This window comes from Castor canadensis, chromosome 3 (assembly GCF_047511655.1).
Source record: "Castor canadensis chromosome 3, mCasCan1.hap1v2, whole genome shotgun sequence".
NCBI lineage: Eukaryota > Metazoa > Chordata > Mammalia > Rodentia > Castoridae > Castor > Castor canadensis.
The window spans coordinates 61,429,424-61,442,861 of record NC_133388.1 but is presented as its reverse complement, the minus strand read 5'-3'; the positions used below and the strand labels follow the sequence as shown (position 1 = coordinate 61,442,861).

Genomic DNA, 13,438 nt, shown 5'->3' with positions numbered 1-13,438 from the left:
AAATTATTACTCAAAGTAGATGGAACAATAAAAAATCTTCCATGATAAGAAGAAACTAAAACAATACATGACCACAAGCCCACCACTACAAAAGATTCTTTAAGGAATTCTGCGCACAGAAAGTGAAAGGTAACAAAACCATGACAGGCAGTACCAAACTACAGGAGAAGAAAAGGCAAGAAAGTAGAGAGTAACATCGATTTAGCTACACACAATCAAACCCTTAAACAACTAAGACAACTAAATGACAGGAATCACCACATACCTATCAATACTAACACTGAATGTTAATGGACTTAATTCCCCCATTAAAAGATACTGTTTGACAAACTGTATTAAAAAGGAAGATCCAACAATTTGTTGCTTACAGGAGAGCCATCTCATCGACAGAAACAAGCACTGGCTTACAGTGAAAGGCTAGAGGAAGATTTACCAAGCCAATGGCCCACTAAAACAGGTAGGAGTAGCAATATTTATCTCAGACAACATAGATTTCAAACATACATTGATCAAATGAGATAAAGAAGGACATTCCATACTAATAAAAGGGGAAAAACACCAGAAGGAAATATCAATTATCTACCTATATGCACCCAACGTCAACACACCTAATTTAATCAAACATACTCTGAAGGACCTAAAAACATATATAAACTCCAGCACAGTGGTAGTGGGAGACTTTAATACCCCCTATCACCAATAGATAGGTCATCCAAACAAAAAATCAATAAAGAAATCCTAGATCTAAAACATACCAAAGAGCAAATGGACCTATTTGATGTCTACAGAACATTTCATCCAACTTTTACACAATATACATTCTTCTCAGCAGCCCATGGAACCTTCTCCAAAACTGATCATATCCTAGGGCACAAAGCAAGCCTTAGCAAATATAAGAATATAGAAATAATACCATGTGTTCTGTCTGATCACAATACATTAAGACTAGAACTCAACAACAAAAATAATAGCAAAAAATATGCAAACAGTTGGAAACTGAATATCACATTGCTCAATGATCAATGGGTCATTGGTGAAATAAAAGAGGAAATTAAATTCTCCTGGAAGTAAATGAAAATGAAAACACGACCTACCAGAACCTATGTGACACGACAAAGGCAGTCCTGAGAGGAGAGTTTATAGTCATGAGTGCATATACTGAAAAGACAGAAAGATCCCAAATCAATGACCTATGCTACATTTCAAACTCTTACAAAAACAAGAACAAGCAAATCCCAAAACAAACAGAAGGAGAGAAATAATAAAAATAAGAGCTGAAATCAATGAAATAGAAACCAAAAAACCATATAAAAAATTAATGAATCAAAAAGTTGGTTCTTTGAAAAAATAAACACGATCAACAGACCCCTGACAAACCTGACTAAAATGAGGAGAGAAAAAACCCAAATCTATAAAATCAGAAATGTAAAAGGGGAGATAACAACAAACACCATGGAAACCCAGGAAATCATCAGAGACCTCTTTGAGAACCTATAATCTAATAAATTTGAAAATCTTAAAGAAATGGACAGATTTCTAGATACATATGACCATCCAAATCCGAACCAAGAGGACATTAATCACCTGAATAGATCTTTAACACAAAATGAAATTGAAGTAGCAATAAAGTCTCCCAAAAAAAGAAAAGTCCAGGTGATGGATTCTCTACTGAATTCTATCAGACCTCTAAAGAAGAACTAATACTAACCCTCCTTAAACTGTTCCACAAAATAGAGAGGGAAGGAAAACTGCCTAATTTATTTTATGAAGCCAGTATTACACTTATCCCAAAACCAGGCAAAGACATCTCCAAAAAGGAGAACTATAGGCCAATCTCCTTAATGAACATTGATGCAAAAATCCTCAACAAAATAATGGCAAACCGAATTCAACAATACATCAAAAAGATCATTCACCACAACTAAGTTGGCTTCATCCCAGGAATGCAAGGGTGGTTCAACATACAAAAATCAATAAATGTAATAAAACAAATTAACAGAAGCAAAGACAAAAACCACTTGATCATCTCAATAGATGCAGAAAAAGCCTTTGACAAGATCCAACATTTCATGATTAAAGCTCTGAGAAAACTGAGAATAGAAGGAAAGTACCTCAACATTATAAAAGCTATATATTACAAACCTACAGCTGTCATTATACTCAATGGTGAAAAACTGGAACCATTCCCTCTAATATCAGGTAAGAGACAAGGATGCCCACTATCTCCACTCCTATTCAACATAGTACTGGAATTCCCAGCCAGAACAATTAGGCAAGAAGAAGGAATAAAAGGAATACAAATAGGTGAAGAAACTGTCAAAATATCACTATTTGCAGATGATGTGACCTGTACCTTAGAGACCCAAAAAACTCTACTCAAAAACTCCTAGACACCATCAACAGCTATAGCAAGGTGACAGGATACAAGATCAACATACAAAAATCATTAGCTTTTCTACACATGAATAACGAGAAAGAATATATGAAAACAATTCCATTTATAATAGCCTCAAAAAAAAAAATCAAATACATATGAGTAAACTTAACAAAGGATATGAGTGACCTCTACAAGGAAAACTAACAACCCCTGAAGAAAGAGATCGAGGAAGACTACAGAAGATGGAAAGATCTCCCATGCTCATGGATCAGAGAATCAACATAGTAAAAATGGCTATATTACCAAAAGCAATCTGTATGTTTAATGCAATTCCCATCAAAATCCCAATGACTTTTATCACACAGATTGTAAAATCTACTCTAAAGTTCATTTGGAAACACAAGAGACCTCAAATAGCCAAGGCAATACTCAGCAAAAAGAGCAATGCTGGAAGTATCAAAATACCCAACTTCAAACTATATTGCAAACAATAGAAATAAAAACAGCATGGGTCTGGCACAAAATTAGAACTGAATACCAGTGGAACAGAATAGAGGACCCAGATATGAATCCACACAGCTTTGCCCACCTTATTTTTGACAAAGGCACTAAAAATATATGATGGAGAAAAGACATCCGCCTCAACAAAAGCTGTTGGGAAAACTGGTTAGCAGCCTGAAACTAAAACCATGTTTATCAATCTATACTAGTATCAACTCAAAATGGATCAAGGACCTTAATATCAGACCCCAAACTCTAAAGTTGGTACAGGAAAGAGTAGGAAATACCCTGGAAATAATAGGTATAGGCAAGGACTTCCTCAGTAGAACCCCAGCAGCTCAGCAACTAAGAGAAACTATAGACAAATGGGACTTCATAAAACTAAAATGCTTCTGCTCAACAAAAGAAATGGTCTCTAAACTGAAGAGACCACCCACAGAGTGGGAGAAAATGTTTGCCAGCTACACATCAGACAAAGGACTGATAACCAGAATATACAGGGAACTCAAAAAACTAAACTACTCTAAAACTAATAAACCAATAAAGAAATGGGCAAGTGAGTGAACTAAACAGAACTTTCTCAAAAGAAGAAATTCAAATGGCCAAAAAACATAAGAAAAGATGCTTGCAATCTCTAGCCATAAAGGAAATGCAAATTAAAACCACGCTAAGATTCCACCTCACCCCTGTTAGAATAGCCATTATTAGAAACACCACCAACAACAGGTGTTGGCGAGGATGTGGGGAAAAAAGAACCCTTGTACACTGCTGGTGGGAATGCAAACTAGTACAACCACTCTGGAAAAAAATTTGGAGGCTTCTTAAAAATCTAAACATAGATCTGCCATATGATCCAGCAATCCCACTCTTGGGGATAAACCCAAAGGAAAGCAACTCAGGCCCAAAGGTACCTGCACACCCATATTTATTGCAGTGCTATTCACAATATCCAAGTTATGGAAACAGCCAAGATGCCCCACTACTGATGAATGGATTAAGAAAATGTGGTACTTACACACAATGGAGTTTTACTCATCCCTGAAGAAGAATGAAATCTTATTATTCTCAAGTAAAAGGATGGAACATCATTCTGAGTGAGGTTAGCCAGGCTCAGAAGACCAAAAATCATATGTTCTCCCTCATATGTGGACTTTAGATCAAGGGCAAATACAGCAAGGGGATTGGACTTTGGTCACATGATAAGGCGAGAGCACACAAGGGAGGTATGAGGATAGGTAAGAAACCCCAAAAAACATGATAACTTTTGATGTCCTCAGTGCAAAGGAACTAATGCAGAAACTTTAAAGCGACAGAGGCCAACAGGAGAAGGGGACCAGGAACTAGAGAAAAGGTCAGTTTGAGAAGAATCAACTTAGAATATAATGCATATGTATATGAAAGCAATGCAGGGAATCTCCCTGTATGGCTATCCTTATCTCAACCAGCAAAATCCCTTGTTCCTTCCTATTATTGCTTATACTCTCTCTTCAACAAAATTAGAGATAAGGGCAAAATAGTTTCTGCCTGGGAGCCAGGGGGTTGAGGGGAGATGGAGGGGGCAGAAGGAAAGGGAGGGGGTGGGGGGAAGGGAAGAGAAATGACCCAAACATTGTATGCACATATGAATAAAATATATGAAAATTAAAAAAAATTAAAAAGGAACAATCTGGATCATTTATACCAAAGTTAAGAAAACAAGGTAACTTGATAAACTGAAATCCAAAAAGTGGCATAACACTCTACACAGAGAGGATCATATAGATTCTTTTGACAGAGAATGAAAGGAAAAGGTAATAACATCAGAGATAAGTATGAAAAAAAAATCTTAAAAGTCAAGGGCAGACTGGTTTGAAAGTTTAAGATTCCTGAGAAGGCTAGAAACAAGGTCAGTAGCCTTCCTTGCCAAAGCTTTTGTGTAGTCTTCCGCTGACAGGGAGAAAGATTGAGGGAATGACAGGAGACCAGACAGACCTCTTGTAGTTAAGCATGCAAGAAGCACCTAAATTTCAAGGTGAAGTTAAGAACCTTATGATGCTTTTGAGTATTGAGTACTGTGGGAGAAAATCAAGAAAAAGAAACACAAAGAACAATATCTTGGACAAGCTTTAATGGATGACACATGGAGAGGTTTGTATGTGAGAGGAATTCCCTCACAGCAGGAGACCTTTCAAAGAGAGATCTCAGGATGGAACCACCATCCTGAGAGGGAAAGTGGGAGACAGGAACGACAGAGAGACAAGCTATGCCACTCCACTGTGAGAACTCTAGTGAGCAAAAGTGAATAGTGGTCTTTTACAACTATGAATTTCCCCTAATTTATGAATAGCAGTTGCAGGGTATGATATGCAGGCAGACCCTAAATGGCCAAAAATGTTCCAAATGGGGCAATATTTAAAGCAATTTAATATTTAGGAATGTGAGTTTGATGCTGACCAGCTTTGTGCTCACAGGCCTAGCTTGCTGTAATGAAGTAAACAATATAGAGACTAATATGAATGGGCCATCTGTATTATAACAAACTAGAAAAAGTTGTCTAGGACCAGTATAAGTACAAACAGTTTTCCATTAATACAGAATGAACAAGAAATCCAAATGTGTCGTGGCCCCACTCTGATTTGAAGAGAGAGATACATGTGCATGTTAGATACCATTTTTATGCACAAGTTTTTAAGAGCTGATGCATAATTCTTGCTTTTTCCAAATGCCATTGTTCATGATGAAGATTCAGTCTGCTTCCATGAATAAATTCAATAGAAAATAGAACTCCAACAAAATCAAGATGATTGTGACATATATCAGAGGAACCCAATGCTTCCTAAGGGTATTTGGGTAGAGGTTAAACAGTGTCAAGAACTGGTGGGAATGTTAATTATGATAGGTGTTTTTTTATAAGCATCCTTTCCTGTTTACTTTCCCTGTGAAAGAGAAAAATTGCTGGAAGCAAGCTGTTTGGCACCTTGAATGACAGCTAGTAGATTCTTCCCTTATGCCCAGCTGCCTTAACCAAGGAGCTGTCAACAGAGCAGCAACTCTCTTGACAACCAGTCAGATTGTCATTATGGCAACCTGGCTGCTTTGAACTTGTTGGATTCCTACAGGAAACTATATTTCCACTGCAAAATAACTACCTAGCAAGTGTGAGCAACAAGGACCTGAGTTCAAACCCCAGTACTGTCTAAATAAATAAATAGAACCCCAAAACCAGCCATCTAAAGATAAAATGGATAATCAGGAGAATTATCTCTTCTCCACCTCCCTAACTCCATCACCATGTAGTCAATTTTATGATATTACTTCAAACACTGGGTTGTGGCAACAAATACTAGGTCAATTTCTTCATAATCCTTTTATGTGTTGGTAGAAAGGTATGGAAGCCGGCATCAGTACTCCAACTAAACTGCATATTGCTGCATGTGGGGTGTAATAACTTAGATGTCAATTAAGTTTTGGCTTCTCAATCTATCACAACATAATTTCTCATCTACTGCTCTTTTCAAATCTCTTTGAAAATGAAGTCCAAAGTCCTTGAACACTGTTGAACAGAGAAAGAGACCAATGTTCTTATAGAGAGAATATTCTTATAGAATATTCTTGTCTTCTATAAAGTCTGACATCAGTAGGACAATCCTGATTTACTTTATCTATAATTTATAAGGTGGGTTGTGTAAAGTCTGGATGAAAAAATATTTGGGATCCCAAGAATCTCTCACAATTAACATCAATGGAAAATTCTTTCTTTGAAATAACATTGGTTCCAGTACACTATGTTATCCACTTTTACCCATGTGTGTCATACTTGTTAGTATCTTTTTTCTTTACTAAATCTGGGCAGACATAATTACAGACTCATTTACTGCTTTAGCAATTTCCAAGATTGGTATGGAAAGATTTCTACTTTTCTGTCTCCTGGCATTTGGTAAATAAAAACTGTTATATCTTGTCCTGTGATTGCAATGTGTTTAATACTGCTATCAGTGCATTCCCTCAACCACAAGAATTACCTGAGTGACACTGTCTTTACTGTTTAATAAAGACATAGCTGTCTTGAGGTCTAGCATGCAGCTATGACAAAACAGCCTGCACAGCAATGTACAAGCCTGGAACATTAAAGGATTCAAACATTATTTCAGCATTATATTCCTTGTTTTCTGGAGTAATCACTGAAATTCAGTGCAAAGAAAATAACTGTGTTCAGGTTCTGTCTTTAAATATTTAAAAATCCCAATCTTGAACAGATCAGGGAAAATTGGCCAGTTCATTGTTTTCTATTGCTTCTTCTCCAATTAACAGGTCATCAACATCTTTTATCACCCTGCTTTGAGCTGGAACACCTACTTTTGCTGCCTCCTAATAGCAATACAGGAAGGAATAATAACTGGTGGCTCTGTATTTCTATTATCTCCCAGCTTTGCACAGCTGGTGCCACAATTCACTACAGAGGCCTGCAGCCACCTTCTTCCTTACATGTTGCTGCTACTGCTGCCATCAGCTCCCTGATGGTTGGAGCCAAAAATTGATGGCATAAGATGGGCATTTTCTGACCATCCAAAGGTAGGACACCACTTTTTCTAGGGAGGTTGGTGGCTGGGAAGACCAAGTAGAAGCAAAAAGGAAGACTGCTGGGTCAGCACTAATCACTTCTGCAAACTGGAGAGACAGATAGGCCCTGCCCTGTCAAACACTTCCTTCCCCTCTCTTCTCTCCTCCTAATTCCTGCACCCACTCTTTTGTTGTTTTAAAATAAAAAGGGTTGAGGGTTGTTTGGTGCTTCACCATGAACTAGCCCAAGATATCCAGACCCATGCAAATGGAATTTAGACTTAATTCTTATTTGATCTTTCTTTAATGAAAATTCAATTTGCCATCTTACCCAGACATTATTTTGAAATAACCAAAATTTTTTATAATCTTACTTGACAGTAGAAAAATATTGAAATAGGCATGCTTTTATAGATAGTGTTTTTTTCCTTATTCTATCTCATTAATATTACTTATATTTTAAGAATATTACATGAATCTTGAGTATGCTTTAAATTCTCAAATATGTGCAACACAAGTGGCACTTTTGACTCCTCAACCAGTCAAAATTTGTCCTATTCATACTCTAAATTTTTATCACAAGCCATAAATTAATCTGATAATTAACTTATAACAGGATAATATTTCTATCTTTAAAGTTGTAGTTAACTTTTGAATATAAAAATTCTGAGATGCATTAGGTATACACAATGCATTTAAATTGTTCTTTATCCTAATAATACCAATTGGAAGTTTATATTTTTAGTGAAGATTTTATTATTTTATTGTGGATTATTAAGGAAATATGGCAAAATAGGACAGATTCTATAAATATGCTCTGGACACCTTGTCAAATATATTAAATCATTTTAATATAATTATACCATCTTAAAATACTGTAATATTTAAATAAAAATTTTATTGTGTTAACCTTTCTCTTATTTTGTGTTCATATGCACTTCCTTATTCTGGAATTATTGCAGGTCTGGATCACAGAAAGAATCTCTGCTCTCCTTAATACTCCTATTAAACATTTCCACCTTCCAAACATTTCGTTTTCTCTTCTTTCAGGTTCGTGATCAAAAGCTGGCAATTGTTAGCTGGACCTGTAATCCCAGTTATTTGGGAGGCAGAGACAGAAGGATCCTGAATTTGAGGCCTATCTGTGCAAAATTAAGGAGATCCTATCTCAAAAGTCAAATTAAAAACAAACGAGCAGAGCATAGATCGGGCCTTCAGTTCAATCCCTAATATAAGGGAATACAAAATTTTAAAATTGATAACCCAGCTGAATTCTTTCTCCTCACTCCATCTACTGTTAGAGAATTACAGCCCATCACTTTTCAAAATGAATCTTCTTTCCAAATTTCCTTTCTCAACTGTCCTTCAGAATCCTGCCTTTCTTACAAGTGTGTAAGTTACTGATGCTGAGGCACTGAGTTTTAGCAGCACAATGTTGTATAGATCACTGGTGCATATTTGTTTGTTACCTTCATTTCAGAGTTCCCAGAATTTCCCAATCTTTTCTCATCTGTTCTTACAGCATGAACTGCCCTGCGGGTATAACACAGAAATGCACAGGTACTCTACTGCTAGCAAAATGTTTAAATCACAGTGGATGCTACTGAACTCATAAAGTAGATTAAATGTATTTTCTAATTGTCAATTCTGTCCACTTCTGAGAAATTTACATTTTTGACCCACCATTGGAGTCTCTTTGCAGTCACAAATGCAGAATATCTTTTAATACAACTAATCTTGAAAAGGAAAGCCTCTATTTTGTCTTGAAGCCAATAACACAAAGTTTTTGTATAACATGAATCTCACAAAAGGTTCCGACTTTGCATGGAGTAAAAATTATCAGCTACGTTACAACATAGTCATAGCTAAGGAACAGGCCTTCATTTCTCTCAGTAGAGGCTTGTTGAAATAAACTGGTAGAAAGGAAGAAAATGTGATTCTTCTCTAAGGTATAAGAAGTGATAGTCAGCAATTCATTAAAAAAAAAAAAAAAGTAAATTGAAGAATGAAGGTGCTAAATAAATATTGAGATTTAGATATTTTAGCCCAGCAGGTCATGGCTAAAAAATATGATAAAATATTTACTTTATCATGAAGAATTTTTTTATTTCATTTATTCATATCTGCATATAATGTTTGAGTCATTTCTTCCCCCTTCTCCCCACCTCCTTCCTTTCCCCCCCACCCTCTCCCTCTCCCCCCAATGCCCTTGCTTCCAAGCAGAAACTGTTTTGCCCTTCTCTCTAATTTTGTTGAAGAAAGAGTATAAACATTAATAAGGAGGACCAGGGGTTTTTGCTGGTTGAGGAGAGGATAGCTATATAGGGAGATTCCTAGTATCATGTAGAATTTTAAGACATAAAGACTTTGATTTTTTTATTCACTTTAACATCTGTGACAATAACAAGTTTCATATATTAATGTTTTACAGGTAATTGATAAATGCCTCATTTCTTGATAGTGCATAAAACAGGATTGTCTTATAGATTGCAACATTGTGAATTAGATTTCATAAAATATGGTAATACCTAAAATATTTTAGGATTTATAGTGATAACTAATTTTTCAAAATATTATAAATTACATGGTGGGTCCATTAATATCCAAAATATTTAGCTTAAAATTGTACAATGAAATGTGTCTAATTTATATGATCAAAGGGAATTATTAATAGTCCACATAAAGCACTAGTTCTATATATGTGCTAAACATTGTAGGAAATATCAGCATAAGAGCAGTTCTAAAGAATCTTATATGTATACACATGCCAATATATATATGTATATATATATATATTTCACACACATAATGGTGTGAAATGAAATAGCTTAAATATTTTACACTTTGGTGTTATGAAACATTTATGCTGAAACTCCCACAAAAAGAAAAAGTAAGGTCAGCAAAATGCTATGAAAGACAAATGCCTCACTTACAAGATTATCATTGGAGATTATTTTAGAATAAGAGGATTTACCCAAAAAATGCATACATTCACTGTACTTTAGTGTTTAAATATTGAAATTTAACTGAAAAATATTAATACGTTTTGTGTTTACTTTAGAGAGTTATGCTTCAGAACAATATAACTTACAAATGAGTTTTAAAAGTTCTCATGTTTTTTATGTGCATAGCTATTTTTAGCTATTTTTTAAACTAAAGGCATAATCATGTTCTCAAGTTGTGATGATTTTCTTTCAATTATTTTATTATAATTTCAGATATTTATATATTTAAAATATACTGGCACAAAAGTTCAAATATAAGCCAGTAGTCAAGTCTTGTGACTTTTAAATTGTTTTATTGAATTTTTTGAAAAATTACCATCTATTTCAAATCATACTTAATGTTATATTCAAATGTTTTGTAATAAGATTTTCATAACCATACTTTTTTATAGAGGATATGAAGTTAATAAACAAAAATTATAAAACTGTTACACACCCACTATAACCAGTCAACAACAGCATTACCTGTGACCTCCTTGTGTGTGCCACTGAGTTGAGAATTGTTCTCCCTGTGCCCAGAGATAACAGCTGTCCTGGACTTCTGTTGAAATTTTCCGTTTTCCTTTCCGTGCTAAATCAACATGTTTAATTTTTCCTAATTTGTCCTTTAGACATAGACAATGTTTCTGTGACTTTTTTGCTTTTTATTACCCTTTTGAGATTCATCTCTCTTGATAACTGCAGCCTTATTTCATCTTTTCTTACTGTTCCAGAAGAGCCCATCATACAACTGCCCTACAATTGAATTTTCTGCCTACTACTGATGTTTCAACATTTTTGGCTGTTTTAATATATTTTCAATTGTTAAAATGTGTCACTAAGAATATACCTATGCATCATTCTTGGCATATGTGAGAATTTTAATAGGACATATAGCTAAAAACAGTGTACATTTTCTTGAATTTTGTTAAGTAATGATATGTGTGCATATGAATTTATATTTAAGAGTTTGCATTGTCTCACATGTTTACCAGTATTTAGTATTGTCAGACTTTGTAAATTTTGCTAACCTGAGAGAAAGAGGGACACACACACACAAACACACACACACACATTGTGGTTGAATTAAACAACTGTTAACAACCATAGAGTTTAGTTTAGATGAGTGTAATTTAATAACAATAGCATTACATATACCACATGGATAACTCACAAATTTAACATTTGCTGGAAATCATGAATGATTAAAAGTTCCTGGCTAGTGTTATTTTGCATACTTGTGTCTCAATACATTTCTACCTATTAGTCACTTCACAAGAGTATGCAAATTTGCTGAGGTAAATGTTAATTTTCTATGGTTATGCCAAAATTATGATGGCACTTTTTCATTGCTTCTGATTGATTCATTTGGTTGGGTTAATGTTATGTTTTATTTCTTTGCTGCCAAAGTTTTAATTAAGTAAAATTTTAATGTTTAGAGAATGAAAAAATTACCAGTGCACCTAATATACAATTATAAACACTCAGAAATATTCATATGATGATTCCTGCAATGCTAAGAAAATGATTTTGTAGAAATCTGGAAAAGCATTTTTCCAAATATGTCATCTCTCTCAAGTGATATGACAGTAAGCTTGTGCATTTATTATCTGGTGAATTTTCTTTTATATGTTAGTAGCTATATAAACTGAAGCATTATATTTGATGAGGCCCTATAGATGATAATATTATTTAACCCTAAGCTCTTTTATTTAATTTATGAATTAAAGAAAAGAATGTAGTTTTGTCTGAATTAAACTATATCTGTTCATGGTACTATCTAGTTAATCTTATTTTAGCAATTGATAAGTATATACAAAATATATTCCCAAAACATTCACTGAGGTATTTTCTTATAACAGCAAAATAAGGGAAACAAGAAAACTGTAAATGTAATATGTCATTTATAAATTATCATAATATAATACATGTAAAAGTAATTGTATATTTTATTTAAAATTTGTTTAAAGTTACACTTATGTAACAGTAAATCTATGTTTCTTTGTACGATGTCTGACCTCTCACTATTTTCACATATATTTTAGTCTAAGTCCCCTTTCCTAGTAAGATTCAAAAGAGTTGAGTCATCTTCTTTCTCCTCATCTCTCGATGATTTGGTGCTATGCAAAAATGTTACTACATGAAAGACTGCACTTTCAAATGTAAAATGCTACACTTGAAATTTTTCTAACACTTCCCACTACATTTGTCCCACTCACAAAATTAAAGTCCACAGACTGTATTGATCTATCACCTCACAACCTACATCTCTTTTTTAATTTTAATCTAGGATTTGCAGTCTCTATGTGGGTAAAGAAAGATGTCAGCACAGCTCAGCTAAATGGGAGCTGTCTAAGGCTGAACCCCAAAGTCCATTGGAACAAATAATTGATCAAGCAAGACCAAGCGTATTAGACTTACCACAATCAGAGAGAACATTTCTTTTTTTTTTTTAACAGATTTTACATAAAAAATTTAGTTATAATGCAGGTTGACAGAAATGCAGACACAATTTTTAAAGAATAGTGGGGTTCAAATTTTATTTCTCACAAATGAGTCAAATTAATGTTATCTTTTCACATGGCTAAACTGAAATTTTTTTCCTGAGAAGTAACCTTGGGGGAAAAACAAAAAGAGAAGTAACCTTGGGAAGACTGAGATGAACATTGGGTGACACTTTCCATAGCATTTTTTATTTTAAAATACAAAGTCTCAGGGCTCGGATGCAGCTCAGTGGTGGAGGCCCTGTCTAGCACTCACTCATCAGGCCCTGGGTTTGATCTTAAGCACTGCAAAACAAAGTGACATTAAAGTATTGTTTACTCCTTCCCCTATTTCAGTCTGTTCAAAATACTCTGTGACAACAATAATAAATAACATAAAAAACAGGGGGAGGTCTAGACTTCCCCGTGTCTACCCAGGTACTTCTGGGCTCCAACCTAGAAAATCAGAACCTTCTACAGAGTTTACAGATATAGCTACTGATCTGGACCTCGTGGGGTGGCCTTATGTCCCTCAGTACCTGCCTTAGCTTCAC

At 34.7% G+C, this 13,438-nt stretch overlaps 1 pseudogene; it reads right to left on the bottom strand.

Annotated features, from left to right (window-relative positions):
- Nucleotides 1–6,160: 6,160 nt before the first annotated feature.
- Nucleotides 6,161–7,344, bottom strand: LOC109674353 (actin-related protein 3-like; annotated as a pseudogene).
- Between the last annotated feature and the right edge of the window lie 6,094 nt (nt 7,345–13,438).